Source organism: Corvus hawaiiensis, chromosome 3 (genome assembly GCF_020740725.1).
Source record: "Corvus hawaiiensis isolate bCorHaw1 chromosome 3, bCorHaw1.pri.cur, whole genome shotgun sequence".
Taxonomy (NCBI): Eukaryota; Metazoa; Chordata; class Aves; order Passeriformes; family Corvidae; genus Corvus; species Corvus hawaiiensis.
Genome location: NC_063215.1, coordinates 78,795,359 through 78,813,348, shown reverse-complemented (window position 1 = coordinate 78,813,348; position 17,990 = coordinate 78,795,359). Strand labels below are relative to the sequence as shown.

Genomic DNA, 17,990 nt, shown 5'->3' with positions numbered 1-17,990 from the left:
TCTAGACATATTTCCTTCTCTTAATTTCTGGCTTCTGGAGGGAGACAGATGTGACAGTCTCAGATATACAGTAGAGTCATCTGTGATGAGGTGATCCTCACATAATTTCCACCCTACTTGCCAAACTCAAAGAAAGCTTCCACTCCAAGTGAGATTTGTATCCAGGTCATCCAAGTACCAAACACAAGCAAACCAAAAAGAAATCTTTGTCCAGTACCACAGAGCACAGATGTGAACAGACCTTGGTGTATGCAGTGTGGCATGTTAGGAAAAAGAAGGACAATGATGGGAAGAGGGGAAAGAGAAGGATGCTATTTTAGCAGTAGGACTTCCCTCAGAGGCTCTTGGGCACCTTCACCACAGGGAAATGGACATCTCCTCTTTCAGCCTCACACACAGCAGAATTCAATGTGCGCAACCTGGAAGCCACGGTGAGTTCCAGTAAAATTTCCTACAAAGGAGGAGAGACTTTAAAGCCTCCTGGCTGTTATCACAGCAGCTTAGTTACAAAAACAGAGAGCCAAAGAAAATCAGGGAGCCAACACTTAAAGGCCTTTGAGACTCTCTTCTGTCTCTGCAGCTCTTAAACAAAATGGTTGGAGAGACTGTGTGGCAGGGAGTTTGTCCTGGGCACAGCCCTGCGACTCCTCGTGGCACAGCCAGGCAGTAGGGATGGTCCTGGGCCGGTCCATCCATGTCTAAAACCAGGCACAAGTTGGCACTGTTCTCAGCAGATGATCCATGTACCTGAAGTAATTTCTCACCTCTAAATAAGTTTCCTGGGATTCAGCTGAGCTGTTAGAAGATTGCCATGCTGCTTTTGTCGCCTTGGAGGAGTGGCTACCTGGAAACAGAGTCTAGACAATATTAAGAGAATAAAAGCGGGTATTTATTGAGGGCCTTCAGTAGGTACACCTTGGGCAGTCAAAAAGCCTCCGAGGGGCTCCACCCAAGATGGACACTGGGTCACGGATTTTTCACACTTTTATAAGTTTGGTCCAGTTGCACATCAGGGTTAATTCTCCAATTACAGTTTCAGGTAATGAAATTACCCCAAGTTTGTTCCCCCTCCCCAGAGGCTCAGTTTACATATTTCAGGGCCTGGGACAGCAAGGTGTCCTTGAGTCCAGGCCCAGAGAGGGTTTGTTATGTCTAACCAGAATGGTAGAATACTAGCTAACAGGCTAGGGAGTTTTAGAATTACAGACTAAAGCAGTATAGGACCTGAAAAGTATAAAAGCTAAGTCCTAAGGCATCACTTCCTCCACCAGTGGTGTCCAACGCCAGCAGTACTCAAGTGCCCTCAGGAGCATTATTGTTTCTGTAAGCAATGAGAGGATAGAGTGAGCTTTAGGAGTTGGATATTTTATTATTTTTTGTCTGTAAGAAAGGCTGTTTGTCATACTCAGGTAAGGCAGACATAAGATGTTGCTTAACTATATGTCACAACATATGAATACAAGCCAGAGGCACAAAAATGTAAGCCTCAGCTTTGCCTTTGTTGCTACCCCCCATCCCTCTACCTTCTGATAATTTTTATGTAGATAAACATTAATTTTCTCTTTTCAGTCCCTTTACTTTGTTTCCTACTATTTTTTGTTCCTGCCTTCCCTGTTGCCAAAAGAATGCACAATTTTGCAGAAGGATAAAACCAATTTTTGATTGCAGACAAGAGGAAAATCCTGCACGGACTCATCTTTCCCCTTCCCAGCCAAGGAGACCTGAAAGAAAGTATGAATCATCCCACATGTTTGCACAGCCATGTCAAACCTACCTGGATTTGAGGCATGGTGCAGAGTTTGTGCTTTGTTCTGATATTTCCTGGGCAAAGAGGCAAAAGGCAGTTTGACCAGCTTTGCCCTCATCTCACAGCCAGAGTGATGGACCATACCTCTTGGGAGAAACCAGCCTTGCCCTGTCCAGGGTCCTAGTAAGGTTCATTGCTCCCTTTTGGGAGCAAGAGAAGGGTTGAAGAGACACCAAGGGCCACCCACCTCTGAGCCTTAGGTCCCTCCAGGCACTCTAATCCCTTCTGGTTTTGAAGGCTTTTCCTACCATCATATCTGCCTGCCCTGTATTTTCTTCTCTGCTCCTTTTCTTTCTCTCCTCCTGCCCCCTTCTAGCACCCCCTTTCCAATAAAATGCAGCACAGGGAGGCAGAGCAGTCTGGCACTGGCCTTTCAATATATTTAAATACCAGCAATTCACTGAGCTGGAAAATTGTAAATCTGCAATTTTATTGAAAAAGGTTGTCACCCCGTTCTTTGGAGCCATGTTCAGAGACAGCAGAATAATTAATGGACCTTTATGCAACACAGAAGCAAAGAATGGCAAATTTATTAAGACTGGTAAGATGATATTTTTAATTTCTAAGAAACCAGATTTCCATATCTAGTTTTGCTTATTGTTACGTGAAAAGAAAGGCTGTTAAAACCATCCTGTGCAGGTAAAAACATTGTCATATAACCTTTCTTTTTCCCTTGAACTAACACGGGTGAGGACAGCAACTGGCACTGAGGGATTAGTAATGTCTTCTAACAGTGTGCATGAGATGCCTACCCTGCACCATGTCTAGACACCTTCCTTAGCATTTCATGTAACAACATTTCAAACCAAACCAGAGACAGACCAGTGCTGTCAGCACAGCTCATTTTAGTTATAAAGGGCATGCTTACTTGATGTGCTGCTAGGAAAGTTAAGCAAGGCACACAAACCATAAAAAAAGCTTTCAAGTGGGCAATATAAAAGGGGAAGCAAAAGCCACCAAAGCAGAAAATAAAGGTGAAAGGTTTCAAAGGTAGGACAGGAGTCCCTCACATAGAAGGGGAGTATAAATGAAATGAAATAAAGCTTGTCATCATCCTTTTTATAAAATGTGGGTGGACCGATGTAGCTGTAGTGAATTATGACAGTGCTGTGAATTATGTGTGCAAAGAGTTACTAGACAGATGACATAACCCCAGTATAGAGGACAAAAAGGCCACAGAGCTGTACAACTGGCCGCAGAAATATGGAACAGGTGATGAGAGATGAAGCACCATCTTCTTTAGGAAAACCCTTTTGAATTAAGGACATGGTATGAACTTAGAGCGGAGCACCTCCTCCAGAATAACTAAAACTGCATATTGTTATTCTGAAAAGAATGCTTTCTCCAAATTAGCAAAGACACTTTAGCAGGAGCATGTCTTCCAGAAGAAGTCCTTAAACAACTAAGCCCTGTGAGGAAATAAGTACTGTGCAGAGAGGATGGGGAATATAGCAGCTCTAGAGCAAGCTCTTTGTTGCTGAGGGCCACTTCCATTTTCTAGAAAATTAAGACTTCCTAACACCCAAATGAAATGGCTGGCTGGGGTCTGACACTTCAGTGCTCTTGGAAAGAGTTCTGCCAAGTAAAGATAACTGAAATGCCAAGTAAAAAAAGACTTCTTCCACCCATTCTGTTCTCCTTATTCTGGCAGTTCTGCCATTCAGTCTCTGTAACACAGCCATCATTCAGGACCTGAGTTATGTGCTTAGTCCCTCATTTACACAGCAAGCCCTGCAAACGTTGAGCATAAGGGTGTGAGCTAGTGGTATCTGTCAAGAGAAACTATTAATCCAACCCCATGATATTTAAAAATATCTAGATATTTAAAAGTAGAAGAGCATTTCAATTTATTTCTCTACCTATAAGCTGCATAATTTAGGAATATAGCCTGTGGACTAAAACAAGATCATCTGCTGTGAGCTTGGAAAAACAAATTATTATTGCCTGTTATCATCTTTACATAAATATTTGGGAAATTTATATGTTAATGTTGTATCTTGTCAAGGATTCTCTCTTCTGTTAGCCCCACAGCCTCTTCAGGTTCTTATTTTCTGTGCTCTCAGTAGCTGCATATGGTTATAGCAAATCAGGCCTGATGAACCACAGGCACTTTCACACTTGTTTCCATATCTGGGTGAAGCACTTGGTGAGAGGAGCCACTCAGGCATATGGCCTGTAATAAGCTGAGCTCCAATGAGTTGGAACCTCCTGCTTCAATGGCTATTTGGCCATTTGTTTTCTTGCTGCAGCACTTTGATTATTTTCCTCCCTTTGACAGAATGATGAAAGCAACCAGAGGGTTTATGTACCACCTCCACCAAATGTTACCATATTCCAATAGTCAGGTAGAAAAACAGGGAGATGATCAGGGGAAAGGTGCCCACTGACTCGTCCTGAGGATTGAAAGCACATATTCTGCAGAAAGAGAGACTAATGTAGACGCAGTCAAAACTTCCCAAACCACCTATGGTGGCTTTTGGTGATCTTTCAGCTGAGGCTGTCCATGAAGCAACTGGCACTCTCAGTTTTCTCTCTTACACCAAACTGGGACAATTATTTTTACAGTACATGTCTTCATTAATTATTACAGAATTTAGTTTAGAAGCACATCAGCTCAAAGGCATTTGAATAGTTTAATCCATCTCAGTGAAAAGTATTACGTATAGCAAACAGGTGACAAACCTAGTACAATGGCAGAATAAGAAATAAAGCTGATTTTTTTCAAACGTGTGAAAAAAACAGGCCTTTGCACAACACAAACATACAACAGAAACAAGCAAGAAAAAACTAAGCTTTATCCCTGGCCTAAACAATCCCAAGCAAAATAATTTCAGAGGAGAATTCAAGGGGACTTCCAGTAAATTAGTTCTTGTTTCTTCTTCTCACGCCTATATCTTAAGCACACAAGCTAATCAAATGTTTATTGCTACTGAAGATACAGGACAACAGCTGTGTTGCCTTTTGAGCCCCAGGACAGCACAGAGAGAATTCTACATTTGTCCTGATTGGAAGCAACTGAAAAGTTTTACATCAAACTGTTTTGCAACCGAGAGGCAAGCTTTCAGTTGCAGTGAATTATTCATGAAATGGTTCTGCTTCCCATAGAACATTTCAATTTTTCATTGAAAACCTGAGCAGGCAAACCAAGAAACTGCATGAAATACTTCAGTTCTGAAGAGCCATCACAGCACTCCAGAGATCCTGTTCTGTTTCTTTGTTGGGGACTTTGCCTCTGCACCAAACTCCATTTCCCAAATACACTGGCCAGGCAGCAGTGCTGATGCATACCTTCCTTCCCACCTATGCAAGAAAGGAATTCTGTTAATTATGGAACCTGCAATGAAGTCAAGGACTCATCACTGTGTGTTTATTTGTTGGGACTTGAAATCTACCACCTAACTCAGTCATTGTTTCCATTGGATAGGGGGGAAAAATGCATGAAGAAAGGGCAATGTGGAAGAAAAATGGGCATGGATCCTTTCATCCTACTCAACTGCAGCAGTTAGTTTGTGCAGGAAATGAAGCAGAGCTACAAGGCCCTCCAAAAATAAACAGGAGAGTCACTGAAGTATGAGAAACCAATGAGCAGAAAAAGAGGCCACTTGGTCTTGCTCAGTGACAGCCATAGGATGTGTCAGACAGTTTTCATAGAGATGTCAGCTCAGCACCCAGTCTAAAAGCAAGGTGAGAGTGAAAGTGAATACGTAGTGTGAGGGTGAACTTACACCCAAGTAGGACCACAAAAAAGTACAAGGAAGAGTCAGAAGAAAACTCTTTGATATCCTCAAGCCAAGAATATGCATTGAAAAGAAAAGCAACTTAAAGTCAATTGCTGACTGTACTTGCTCTCTAGAACAGATTGCTTTTGATTTCTCCAACCAGAATCTCAGCTGGTCTAACTTAGATAGCTGATTTCTGTAAAATTCATGCCCATTTACCTGTTGAGCCTCTTGCCCTTAGAGAATTGGCATATTATCTAAGGTGAAAAATACATGCTTTGGCTATGCTTCTGTTCAAGCAGAAAATACCATGAGCTGAAATCTTCAAAACTGACAATGCTTCCCCTCAGCTATTAAGAAAACAGAGGTAAAAAGTCAGTTTCACTCCTGAGATCAAAAGAAATCTGGCATTTAGTTTTGAAAAGAGAAAGGAATCATCTGATGCAAGGTGAAGAGTAGGAATGTTAATGTAGGGAAGTTCTTAAATGTATCTGTAAAGAGGATCAGAGACAAACATGCAAAATGAGTTTGACATATTTCTCGGAGGGAGAACTTATGAATGATTGGATGTTTGAAACTTGGTGTGATGACTTTCAGAACCAAAAGATCAAGAGACTCTTGATCAAGGGAATCTAGGAGAGGCAGAAAGAGAAGCATAGGTGAAGGAATATAAGCCCATAGCAAAATATCTTTCTTTCTGTGTTTCAGGCCCTTTTTCTCTGTGGTGGGAAGGAAAGGTCAGAAATATATGAGCACCTGTCTTTGAAAGATGGGCAGCATCTGCTTCAGCATCAGAAAAAGTCTGATTTGGGCTCTAAGGAATAAGCCCTGATCAATTCTCATCTGAGTGGTCCTCATTTACTCATCCTTCTGTACAAGAGAAGCTGATCAGATAAGGAAATGCCAAACAGGATACCTGATTATAGCAGAAAGCCTAGATCTATGGGATGAATTAGCCTCTTGATTCTGTGAGTTACATAGAAAACTGGAGAAAGATAAAGAAAATTATTAGATGCTGACAAGGAATTTACTGGATTGTTTTCACTACACCAAGTGATTAACAAGGCACAAAGTTCGGCAGTGCTTCTAGTGCTGCTCCAGAAAAGCCTGGTATATGGTCTCCCCCTAGCTTAGTGGGCAAGTTTGTCTGTGGATAACGTGGATGGCTTGGTAACTGATAGGAGCTCAGTGACCATACACAGAGTAGCACAGTTAGAGATCCATGACTACCCTGCCTTTAACCCTTCATTTTCCCTCAGTATTGGTAAAGCAGGAACTAGTTGTAACAGCAAAGAAGTGCCTAGCATAGCTGGAAGGGCATGCACCATCCCCATGTCCTCCTGAGGTCTTGTACGAGGCTGATGCTGTGCATAGGTGCTGCCTGCCTGGCTGGCACCTGTTGGCTCTGTCCCTGTGCCAGGGTTCACTGGCTCAGCTGCTGCAGCTGCCCACAGCCGCTGCTGTGCCCATCTTTGATCAGCTGACCAAAAAATGCCAATTGCTATTGAGGCAGGCAAGAACATTTCTTTCTCCAAGACATGAATGCTAGCAACTGTTTTAAAATTCCATGTTGAATATTCCTTTGTGGTTGAGTGTGCATTCTGTTACTTGCAGTATCTGCTTAGAAGTATTAAAGCAAAATGTCTTTGTCACTTTTGTCTTTTTGTATTTGACAACTGCTGATGTCATTTTACTTTTGTTTGTAAATCTCAGCCTGTTTGCTGCTGAATCACAGAAGAAGGCAAGACATAATAAATATAGCTCCTATTCAACCCAGAAAGTTGTGGATCACTGGCATGACAATCAGAAAGGGAGTCTTTTTTAACCAGCAGTAGCAGAACAGAAGGATCCTGTTTCCTCTGCAGAATTCCCCGTCACTCACAAGCTTCAACTGATGTGGCTTGCATTCTCCAAAACAGAAATGTGAGTATCAAGAGTCAGTAGCAGAGACTGCCCTATATATGGAAATAGGAATAGAGGAAGCCCAGCATTCCCCATACAGGCCCCCTAAAGCAGCTGTCTGAGGGCAGAAATTATAAAATGCAATACAGGAAGCTGAAGTAGAGAAGGATGACTTTCATACCCATGTTCTGATTTTGAGAGGTTTATCCCTCATCCTCAGTATTCCTCAGTCTTTCAACTGGCTTGACCAAGGCATGAAGTATTTGAACCCTTGTTGGCATTTTTAAGTTTTAGGAAAGTTCTGCAATTGCTAAGACCAACACACTTCAGATTCACTGGGAGACAGCAGCATCATAGGACATGACTGTGTATCCACATGATGTTCAGTCATTGCTACTTGATTCTCTGAGACTGAGAGGACATGTCCACACAGTGTGTGATGATAGAATTCTTTGAAAATTGGAAGGCTATAGAGTCCACTGAGCCATCCTTGCAATCAGAGAGTCAGGTGAACTAATAACTATAATACGGACATTGAGGTAATGAATGAAAAAACCTGAGAGTAGGACCCTACCATTCTGTTATTGTGGGGAATACAGGGTTGTCCAGCTAGTAACTTGAGGGATGGAGTGAGATAACAAGATGACTCTTCCTCAATATGAATTAAAGGCTTTCTTGGACCTCTAGAATGAGAGCACAACATGACTTGGTGATATCAGCCTTTTTAGAGACACCATGTAGACCTTCCAATATCCTTCACCAGCACAGTACAAAATATTTTCTTCAACTCTAATAGCTTAAAAACATCAATCACAAAGTTCTGCCTGTTTTCATGAGAGAAGTGGTGTTGCTGAAGTTCTGTGGGGAATCACAAGAGGGATCATGGTGTGCTTCTGGAAAAGGCTGGTCTCAACAAGCCTAGCAGTGGATCAAAGCATAAGATGCGCTGATAATGATCCCTGGAATTAAACTCTCACTACCAAGAGAAGTGTCTTCATGTGTTTTGGCTTGAAAACATTCTCTGTTTCTCATGGCCAGGTTTTTTTCACTGTGAAGGATTCAGTGAAGCAGACAGCAAGGTAATGTACAGAGACTTCCTTCCGGGCACAAAGAGCAAGAAAGCATCATTTCCAAAACTGTAGTTGGCCAATCACCATGGCACAAGGCTGTAGCACTAAAGTAGACTCTTCTGCATGCACAGCTAGCAAGATAGTGCCTTTGAGAGGCTTACAACATCTACTATTCTCATCTCTCTCCTTTCCTCTCTTTGAAGTTGCCTCGCATACAATACAGTGTTATACAGTGCTGCTACTTCCAAAGGCTATTCCCCTGAGGAAGACCAGAAAGTCATTCTGGTTTTCCCCATTTTTTTTTTTGCATCCACAGTAATTATTCAGGCAGTAATTGAAGGGACTTTGAATATTTATTAAAACTACATCAAAGGTGTAGCACTGTTTTTTCTTTCTATATGACCCACAAGGAAACAAAAAACGCCCAGATAATTCCATTCAAGTTCAGGTTATTTAGTCCCATAACTTTCATCTGGGTATTTTTTTCTAAGTGGTGATAGACTGGGTTTTGTTGTTCTTCATGGCTAATTTAGTTCTCTGCATGGGTTTCAAGCATTTTTCTAAGGAGCTACCTTTTTTGTAATGACATTGACGATGAAGTTTCCTCACCAATAGCCCCTCTCTGAGGTCCTGCCCTGTCTGAGGGGAATGCTGCCAGACTCACAATTTCTTTGTAAGGCCAAAAGGTACACTATAGCTTATTATCTCAGAGAAGAATTCCAGAAGGATTGAAATCTGCAAGTTTGCCTACTCTATGTGGGCATCAAAGAGAGGCTGATCCCCTGTCAAGCAAGAAAGTTAAAGTGATGAGAATATCAGCCCATTAAACTACAGTGCTAGATTTGATTGCAGAGTAAGCATGGATAAACACATTTAATTCACTGCAACATGATAGCTTCAAATAGATATTCCAAATATATGTCTGAAATAATTTCTCTACTCACACTCTAAAAAGGTGTCATTGTCTCAGTGCCAGTGGAGCATACTACATTGTATACATACCTTTTTCATGGCTATGACATTAGTGGACGAATAAGCACGGTATTAACAGCTGATTTATTTATTTATTTATTTAAGAAAAATCCATGCATTGAATAGAAAATCATTAACATCAACTGGTCTCAGGGCTTTCTAACTGCTTATACTTCTTAAAAATATTCATACATTCTTTAAAAAGAAATAAATATATGGTTTTGTTGTTCAGTGTGAGCTATGATTTTCCATTGTTACAGGTTATAGCAGCAAATTGAAATAGAAGCCATTCTGAACTCAAAAGGGAACTAAAATTACAGAAATTGAAAATTTTTCTGGCATCTGGTGCATCAGGGACCTCAGTATACCTTGTCTGGGGCTCAATATTTTGGTTATAGTTATATAGTTAAAACCCTTTTAGCTTTCATGGCATAGAACGAGAGTTTAGCAGAAATGCCTCCCACTGTCTGTCTACATCTTTCACAGTGCCTGGTGTTGGAGTATTTTACAAATTTATTTCCCTCCAACCCCAACCACACATGAAAACCAGAGGATTTTGACTGTTCCAGCATGTCTATTGTGTTAGTGTTCTTTCCTTATGAGCATCAGCTTGGGTCATAAATGTGGTTCATTTCATGTTACTGCAACTGTGGAAAAAGTATGGAGGTTTTATCCTTGGTATTTGGTTTTGCTCCTTTGAGAGGACAGATCTTCCTGTTTTAAGCTTTCTTCCAAATAGCTGAGATTCATTAACCTCTGGACCTGCCTTTTGTGCTGGTGCCTCACCAGCCTCAAGAACATAAGGGATTAGATTTGACTAGACATCTAACTTTTTTGACAGCTGTGACTGGTGGAGCTGAATCTCACTCTAGGTAACATCTTCTGCTGGTTTTTATTAGTCAGGGCTAATTCCAACTCTCTTTAGCACACTGTTCTTGCTCACCCTGCTGTCTGCTCTGTACGCGTGCCACAACCAGTTAATTCTGTACGAGGCACATTCTTTCTGCAGTTCTATACTGTATTTTCATAGGTTTTGCTGCCTGCACCAACTGAAAACTATTAAAACCATAAAGTGCTTCAAAACAAGCAGGTGTCAAAAAGAAAACTCTCTTCTAAGTATGCCCCTTGCTGCTGGCAACTATTACTTGCAGTTACAAAGCAGATGATTTAAACTTTGTCAAGCTGTCTACCACATTTCTAAAGTACCTCCTTCCTGATGGAGCTGTAACTTTTGCTGTCCTGTACTTCCATTCAGGGTATTGTTTTCATGTTCCTTCTGTTAACATATCTTCTTGAGAAATTACTCAGGGCCAAGGCATCTGACAGAGGTCTGCTGCTGCTAGTGCCCATGTCTTAACTGATTGGCACTTAGTCACAGGGGTTGCTTGAGCTTCTGTGACACACCACAGCCACCAGCAGCCACCACCAGCTGAGGGCTTCCCCATCTCCAGCTTGGTAGTCACAGGTAGACCCAAGGACTGTAGCATGTAGTTTTGGAAGGTGGTATCAGCAAGTAGCAGGCAGTTTCCTGAACAGACACTGAGCTTTGCAGTTTCATTCTAGTCTAGTATGTGCTTATTAAACCCTTTTGTGCTGATGTCACAGTGGGTAAATAGAAGATAAGATGGGTGTTGAGATTGAACTATTTGAAATAGCATCCATGTCTCTGCACAGGGTTGAACTCCGCTGCCTGCATTGCGGCCCTTGGTCCCCTGCTTCTCTGGATTGGGGAATGTATTGCAAGACATTACAAGCCTCCCCTCGAGGCTCCCACCCAATTGATGGTTTGGGGTTATTTTTCGGGTTTTTTTTACTTTGGCTTTGGCTGGTTGTTTTGGGTTTTTAAAAGAGGCAATAAAAGGATGGCAAGTACTCAGATCTTGTCATGATGTTCAGAGAGAGAGGAATCAGACTTCAACCCAAGAATGGGGTGTTCGGGTGAAAAGTTATCTGTCCTACGGTGTAGAAAACACCACTGTTGGGAGTAAATATACAGAGTGATATCAAGAGTCTTGTGACTCTATAATACAAGGCTTTTGAGTCTCTGATACGTTATGTAATGTAAATCCAAAAGGATTCTGTTGATGTCATTTCTGAGGGGTCATTTTTAGATGCTGTTTTTAAATACAGTTGTGTTTTGACAACTTAGAGATAAATCCTGTGCTTACAGAAATGATGGGTTTACCCAGAGTAGTGTAAATTATTTTGATGTACAGTAAACCTTAGTTGTTATTCTAATCAGGTTGCAGTACATTTGATATATAACTACAGTCCTCCATTTACACCACAGCATGCAAAATTGTCCTCATGTGTGTGCATATTTATACTTATAAATACACATGTACCCAAACAGTACGTACAGGTATATTTATATGCACACCAAAACTTTATTTTATACACACAAGAAAATATAAAAATATATACACATAAGCAGATGTATATAGATCTGTGACCTCTAGTGACCTACAATAAAGAATTACAAATTGGGTAGAAAATAAAATACAATTTTTGTTTTGTTCTTTTGTCTAGGATGGGTTACACACCCTGGGACTGGAGATAAATAAAAGCATATTTTGCAGCACAGAAAGGAAATGGTTTGATGTTTATGGATCACTACTGTCAAATTTGTACAAGTAAAATACAATACACTGGATATATATACACAGCAGCCCCCTTCATGTTTAAAACATTCTAGAGAGCTTAACAAGTGATAACCTAAGATAAAGCTGCTGTTGGGTCAAAGAATGAATTAAACAAGTTTTGCCTTTAGTCTTGACATGAAAGCATTTACAGAGCCAATGTTCTAAATCTCTGCTGGCAGAATATTCAGAGGTAGAAAATGATAGAGCACTTAAGATGCACAGGCCCTTTCAGCTATGGATTTATAATGATATTTCTGGAGAGCATTTGTAGAACACAAAACCTGACTTGGGCAGTAAGGAAGTAATACCTTAGTTGGATATGTAGGGCCTGGAAATTCGATGTGCAGCTGGAATTTTAAGAGCTAATGAAAGCCTGACAATAGCTCACCTCCTGGGGGATGGACAGGAACATTATCTGACTTGGTGAACCTTCCCTCCCCCTTGCTGCTTTCTTAAATTCACTTGACTAGAGGCTTTTCTTGCTTATATTTTGCAGGTACGCTTCATGATTATGCAACTGCCAGGCTGAATGCTCCTAAATGGGTATCACTGATGCAATGGTTCAGTCATAGTTTGTCCAAGAAAGTACTTCCCTTATATCCTCAGTGAATCAGCCCAAAGCAGGGGAGAGGGGATCTTCCCTCTGTGTCTAGCAGTGTATTGTGTTGCTGTCATTGTGTGGATGGACACCTGTCAGCCAAGATTTAGAAAACTGGAAAGATCTGGGTGGATGCCCCTTCCCATACAGAATAAAAAATCTGAATGATGGTTATGGCTTGCAGTTGTTCCTCGACTGATCCCAACAATCAATCCAGCTCTCTGGTGTGGGCCATACGCTGTTATAGTCTTGGTCTATTACATTGTATTAGAATGAACTATTTATCTCTTCTTGAACATCAAATGTGCTTTTAAATAAATTGCATTCACTTTTAAAAATTCTGGTTCATGTGTAAAAAGCCTCCAGGAAAACCAGAGTGGGTAACAACAAAGAGAAAACTCTGAGGATGCTTAGAAGTAGCCAAGACTCAGGTCCCAGACAGAAGCCTTTCATCATTACGAATTTTTCATTTGAAGTGTAGAGCTATAGACTAAATTGTCCTTTACCCAAATTTGATTTTTTTGAACAATGTGTTTCAGGATCATTCCAATAAAGAGTGAAAGTGGATGAAATTGAAAGAAAGTGGATTTTAACTGCTTAACTTCAGACTTGCTATCCAAATCTCGATTGCCCACACTCCATCAGCATCTTGACTTTTGTTTTCCTGTCTGTAAGCTCTACAAATACCCAGGATTCTGTATTCCTGACTGCACACAAAACCTCTTTCTGAGCGTCTACAATCTAATGCGATTCTAAAAACAACATGAACAAACACTTGTCATAGAGTACACCATACCCATAGGGACAGGATCAGACACCAGACAAAACAGAGAAGCACCTGCATTTCCTATGAGACACTGCTGGTTAGGAAGGGACACGTACAGGGTCTGTGCCCTCGGCATCCTGCCAGACTCCAAGCACATTATTCCGTGCAAGGGGTCCTAACCTTGGCAAGATATACTAGCCTAAGCACAAGGTCTCTCCCCTGGGCTTACTTATCTGCACACAAAAATGCAGTATGAGTGACCAACAAAATCAGAAGAGGGCTCAAGCGGTAAGGACATTCATCTGCACTCTTGGAGATGTTGGGAGTTCAGGCCCTCTCACACAAAGGACAAAAATTTGGACCAAAAATTGAACCTTACAAATCCATTCCTTTGTGTAGATCCCATTTATATGCCCAAGATCCATGTAAGGTGTGGCAGCACCTTTACTCAGCGCATCATTTAATTTTACCTTTATAAATGGCTTTAAGGGAGTTTGCCTGAAGAGCAGATAAGGTGTGGCAGCTGATGGCAGTAACTCATTACCACTGTAGGTGAAGGGGCTGCACCACACATCTCCTGCCAAGGAGATCACTTCTCCGTGGTGTAGAGCCAACCACTCCATGATCATGCTGTCCAGCGTCACTGGATATAAAAACTGCTTAAAAGCCTGCTGCTAATATGTACTGGAGGTTCATTGCAGGAGTCGGGAAAGCTGATGTCTGTCTGAAAACAAACACAATATATGTTTGTAGTGGAAGCTGTAAACAAGGAGGCATGCTGGGTAGGTAGCCTCAAGCTAGCAGAATTTTTTAAAGATCTTGAGACTTTACATTACTTATAGGCTGGAGAAGATTCATTGTTTGTGAAAAAACAGGCAGCCTTTGTGTTACGCCTATTGACATAGTGAAACCTTCTTGGAGTGAAATTTGCTGTAATATCCTGCAGAGATTTCCTCTTAAATTCTGAGTTTCTTAAATATTCTGCTCTCAAGCTTGCTCCTTCTCTCACATGAACATTCTCTTGCTACGCCTCGTATGGCGCATGCAACACTTCACAGTGAACCAAACCCCATGTGGTGGGAGAGAATTATCAAGGGTGAATGGTATCTTTAAAGAGAAAATTAGTAAAACATTCATTCTTATTAACTCAAATAAAAGCAAATTTCATTAAAGCGCTAGCAAAGAGTGAAATAACTGTTATGTACATAAAGTTGGAGTGATCTCTGCAGAACCCAGCATAAGCTAAAGATGCTACTTTTATAGTATTATCAGAAAGCAGGGAACAAAGCAAGAAAGACTACTGAAAGACTATTTCGTCCTCCAGGAAAACAAGACAAAACACTGCGTCCTAAGAGAACAGTGTGTACTCACTGCGATCCTTTATCCTTCGTGGCAATGTGAGAGCAGTCAGCAAAGGCTCAGTGGGCGGTATTCCATTGCATGTAACTCTTCTGAAGTCCCAGATAGCACACCAGAGATTAACACAGCCCATATCAGACTCAAAACTGGGTTTTCATTTTATTTATTGTAATTTATTGAACTGCAGTAGCCCCTAGAGGCTCTTAGTAGGACTGCTGTCCCATTGTGCTCCATGTACTAACAGGAAAGGACAATGATGGGACACTTGGGCACTCACTTGGACTTCACTGGGGTCTGGCACAAGCTCAGAAGTCTTCTGTACTTCCTTTCCAGAGACCAGCTTCATGTCCTCTTTTGTATGTGTCACTGAGTTAGGTACTCTGATAAAGACCCTCAAAGTTGGTGGAGTTACTACTACACACAGCTTGCTGTTTGCACCAACTCATCTTCACCTGTTGCAAACAAAAACTCCTTTGCCAGAGGGAAAAAATGACCCTGCCACGTTGTAGATGTGCTTCACAACAGAGATCTTCTATTAGCCAATCCCAAGAGCTAAGGAAAAACAGCAACAAAAAAAGATAAGAAGGCAAAGCTAGCAGTACAGCTGTCAGAAAAACACTGGGATAGTCAAACAGAAGCTTCAGTCATTCCCTCTGGGCTGGGAAGAGAGATATCTTGTCATGAGGAGCTGTTAAGAGAAAAGTAATTAAAAACTAGGGAAAAAAAAAAAAATAAAAGGAGACCAGCAGGAGTCTGGATGTTTTAAATTGATAGACTTACTTTTCTTTATGTGGGGAAAACGATCTTCTTTTTTTTTTTTTTTTTTTTTTGGAAGAGGGTTCTGGTGTTTCTTTTTTTACTTTGCCTGAGTCTTGAAGCTATAAAATTGCTCAAGAAAGGATCTTCACTACTAAATAGGCTTTATACAATATGGAAATACCACTACATACTTCAGGGACAGGGACAGGCAAAGGATGGAAGTAGATATGACAGTAATGCTGGATCCCTGCCCATTAAACACATCTGAAAACAGCCTCTGGTGCAGCTGGCACTGGCTAATAGGCATTTTAACTTTCTCAGCACACTGTTGAGTCCTAAATCCACTTTGAGCAGAGTAAATGGTCTGTATATGGCTCTTTCCCTCCATGGCATCCTGATGTGCTTTATATAAGTAATATTTTATTTTTATACTAGGTTTCTTCTAAGGATATTAAATAGTTTTGAAAAATTTCCAGAGCTCATTAAAAAGTCTTGCAAAATCAGTAAATATATTTTATGTTCAATGCAATCATTGAAGGCAGTATTGCTTCTATCATGGAGATTCATCCTAAGGTGGATTTGGTGGAGTACGTTTAAAATCCAGAGGAGGTCTGACATTCTGGAACAACACTACTCAATCAGCCAGGAAAGGATGTCCATGACAAAATCACATGTATCAAAACGACAGCAAAGAAGGCTCTTGTTTTCAGAAGATAATCTTCAAAAATAAAAATGGCAATGTAAAAACAAGTCTTTCTGGTGAATCTAGTTTGTCTGAAACAATCAAGGAATTTTGGCAAGAATCATAATTTTCTCCATAAACCAAAGACTGATCCTTTCAGCACCTGGCTGTGTCCTGATCCAAAGGGATTAGGGCTTCCTAGTCACCTTTCAACATCAGCTCTGCAGTGTTCTCCTCAGTGACTTCTTCTATTGCAAGTCTTTGCCTATCAGCATTTACTGAGGCTGGATGGAGCTCACGCCTCAGATATTCAGTTATGGCAATTTAGCACCAATTCCTCTGCTGGCTGTGACATGAGGTTCTCAGAAGGAGATGTAGAAAGCACCTCCTTGTTGGTGTTTTTCTCAGTAGTAAATCAAGGTTTCTGGTTTCTGCTCCTCAAAGATAAGTACTGGAAGAAGAGGACATGACAAACAGGAATGAGCAGGAAAAATCATCCAAGCACAACCACGGGAAGGCTGTAGTTAATGAGTACAAAGTGTGAAGGGTGAAGAGTAAAGTCTGACTTAGCAGTGTTAGTGTGTTGCTGCTGCAGACCTGCAGACACATAGGAGATTAAGGAGACAGAATACAGTCCAAACACAACTACTTTTTCTGTAGCTATCTTTCCTTTTCAATTAAAGAAATCTAAATAAATGCACTTTTCAACATTTTAGCTCCCTAGTAGAGGCTCAGCAGTGGAGGGGAGGCAGGAACCCCTGTCAGTCTGCTGGGGGCCATACCACCCTGCTGGTTGTGGAAGAGAACACACACACTGCCTGGAAAGGATGGTCCTTGTGTACGTGTTGCACAAAGCCCACTGCATGCTCAAGGACCACATTTCATACCTTGAACCATGGGCTCAGCCAAGCCTTTGTTCTTGCTGGGAATATGATTATTCAGTTTTTCTTTGGGTTTGATCTAAAGACTGCCTGCACTAAGGTAGGGGCTCAAGGCAGGAATGCTTAGAGGTTTCACTTACATAAAAAATGGGACAGAATATAAAATAACACAGAAGGTAAGCACTACAAACAATCATTTATCACATCAACATGTGAAATGGGTGGTATTAATAGCATGCCTAATATTTTCATTATCTCAGAAAAGATGCCCCGGAGTGGTATAACTAATGACTGCATTGCATTGTTATGTAGATGAAGCTTTGAGCCAAAAAGTTGGGTGGCACTGTTCATATTACATTTTTCAAACAAAGAAAAATCTACCCTTGCTTTTAGCCTCTCTATAGGACTAACTTTTTTTATCCTTAAAATCCAGAATGATTGGGGCTACCCTTCTTCCTGGTATGACCAAGAGCAGTTGCAATGTACTTAGAGATGCAGGGACAACCTTAGGATCCAGCATCTCTGGATCCTTTCTCATGTGCCTACCACAGAAGGAAGTCTAGGTTGACATAGTTTTTTGCACATAAACTGAGCAAATCCTAAATATTATAGTTCCACCCCTACCACTACCCTGGTGCCTCCACTGGGCTTCATAAATTTAGTTCTTTCAGAGAAATGCTGTCAGTAGGAGAAGAAACCATTTATTGTAGGGCGCACTTAGAACTAGCCCAGAGCTAGCCAAAATATCCCCAGCACCTGGTGAGCACTTAGGACCTGCATAGTTTCCAGCTCAGAGGGAATTCACAGAGCTCCAAGACTGTGCCAATTGATTT

At 41.2% G+C, this 17,990-nt stretch overlaps 1 long non-coding RNA gene across 1 annotated transcript; it reads right to left on the bottom strand.

Moving 5' to 3' along the window:
* Nucleotides 1-1,635: 1,635 nt before the first annotated feature.
* On the bottom strand, nt 1,636-16,015 carry LOC125323524. Its single transcript, XR_007202543.1, has 3 exons — nt 14,848-16,015; nt 13,947-14,200; nt 1,636-1,721 (listed from the first exon to the last, which is right to left on the bottom strand). It is a non-coding gene; the product is annotated as an uncharacterized LOC125323524 (long non-coding RNA).
* Between the last annotated feature and the right edge of the window lie 1,975 nt (nt 16,016-17,990).